This window comes from Penaeus chinensis, chromosome 5, assembly GCF_019202785.1.
Source record: "Penaeus chinensis breed Huanghai No. 1 chromosome 5, ASM1920278v2, whole genome shotgun sequence".
Classification (NCBI taxonomy): Eukaryota; Metazoa; Arthropoda; class Malacostraca; order Decapoda; family Penaeidae; genus Penaeus; species Penaeus chinensis.
In genome coordinates this window covers 6,886,478-6,888,977 of record NC_061823.1, presented here as the reverse complement: position 1 = coordinate 6,888,977, position 2,500 = coordinate 6,886,478, and positions in this window count along the sequence as shown.

Below are 2,500 nucleotides of genomic sequence, written 5' to 3'. Positions count from 1 at the left end.
ACCGGACTTCCTTTTTCACTTTTTCCAACCAATTTGATTTTATTTCTGTCTCTAACGTCTAATCAGCTGCTTCTATTAATCTTGGATATATAGATATATCTACATTTTTTTTTATCTCTCTTTTTTAAGTTCTGGATGTCCCACTATTTTCTTTATCTAAATATTCAGTTTTGTGCCAATTTTACGCCTCTGAACTTCCACTCCTCTATATTCAAGAGCTTCCCTCCTCTTCCACACATTCTGTCTCGAGGGTGTCACAGAACAATATAATCATTGCACCTTGTGATATGTAATACCATGTGAAATATAGATTATGTTTAGTTTATATTGCTGTGTAGCATATCACTTATGTGAAAGAGTGAGATTATCTGTACGATTTATAGAGTGCAACATTTTTTGTCTCTGTAGTCACACGTCTGGCAGTAAACACTCGCAGACGGAGCCTGGCGTGTGGGGCAGAGGAACAGGAAGAGTTCCGTATTAATTTTGTCAGAGCTGATCTCCAATGAACCTACTATAGTTTATATCGGTGTTTTCTTCACCCTCAAGCATCATAGAGAAACACCAAGCAAACATAGAAGACGAACAGTAACAGGCTTTGTGTCTTGCAGAGTGACGCCTTCTTGAATATCGCTGTTACAGTCCCACTCTAACTGGGAACCAACTTCGCTGCTTTAGCTTCAAGTCTTTATTTTCTTTGAATTATTGCCAAGGTGAAAGGATACTCTATTACGGGTTTCAAGTCGGTTCACTCTAGGGGGGTTCAGAATTCATAAATATTAGACTGGGTTATGAATTTATATAACTGTTAAATGAATGCAAACAGGCAAATGATAACGTCAGACAAAACTGCTAGAATATATAATTAAATATTAACAAACAGTCTCTTGATTCATAGATATCGGAGGAAGGACTGGAAATGGCCAATCCTATATACTATTTAAATCCTGACATCCACAAAACTATCTAAATAAATCTCCACCTTCAACCATTCTGAAAACAAAACTCCAGAGTCAAACAGCTGCCATCATATATCGACGATAATAGAACTATAATGTCCTCCCCGCTGGCCATTGTTCAGCGGTGGGGTCGAACACCGGACCTTCCCGGGGACGAAGTAGCTGAAATCATTATTGCTCTTAGAGATATAAAAGGAACATAAGGGGGGAGGACGAAAAGGTGATAAACAAGAGAAGATAAAGAAGAGGTGTCCAGTGGATAGTCAAGATTATGAAAAGGAAGGTCGCTAAGACCCTATCTAATAACCTCTATATGTATCCAGACAAGATATCTTTCTTCTCGTTCGACATATCTGTCAGAGTGTCATTCCAGTGTCAAGTACGAATGTTCCAGTAGCTATGTCAAAAGTTAGAACTCAATAGCATATTTGAAAACGACGCCCGTGACTCCGACTACAGCTCTGAAGAAGAGCAGAAGAGGTAGCAGAAGGGGAAAATTACGTTGCCCAAAGTATTAAAGACTGATGACTCAAAGGGAGTTTATTGAATTTGAATTTTATCTCAGTTATAATTTGATATTGTTGTCTCATTTTCAATGACTTTCTTTTGAATTATGCATTCTTTGTGTCTAGTCGAAAGGGCGATTCCTATCAATGATAAAGCTTGGATGGTAAAACTGCGATTCAGGGAAGGAGAGACAAATATGATTCAGTTTCCGGATTACTCATCTAAACATTTATCAAAGGGTTCCAAATTCACACGAACTCGCTTGCACAATTGATTCCGCAAACAGTAAAACACACAATCAAAACTTACCAGAGCACTGTTGCATCCTTTTATGAATTTATGCCTTCTATTTATTTAGTTTAAAGATCGGTTCATCTCATGACATCGAATCTCTTACATTCTTTACGCCGCTGTTAACTAAATCCAAAATAATATAACGTAAGGCAAATATGACTCAAGATCGACTATTATATCAAGCAGAGTATGAAAGCCCAATATTCCCTTTACAATAAGTGTAATTAGCAGTAGATTTCTATGAATATATAAAGTCTTGGCAATTATGCAAAACTTACAAGCACCCTCTATCACGGCTGTTCAGTGATGCTCCTGATATGGTATACGTTTACTAAGGTTCTCGAGAAAGGTTTATTTACGTCTAATTCCTCTCCTCCTCTTCAAAGCTGAATGTTTTTAAGACGTAATAGTTATAAAATACACAGTGCCTCATTTTGGCCCTTTGGAAAATAAATGATCTCCCTATCTATCGCTGTGTGATCTATGACGGTCATAACAAGGAATCTTAGGGTTGTTTTCTTTTATTTTAGATACACCATAAATACTCATCGTTATGGTGACATTCCGACATATTGACATGAAACATTTCCGAAGAAAGATTCATTCGCTTTGACAATACGATATACGATATATGATAGACCTAATCTTTTTAGAAAGCCTTGCGTCTTCCATACTGCCATCATAAGTGTGTGTGTATGTGTGTGTATCTATCTATCTATCTATCTATCTATCTATCTATC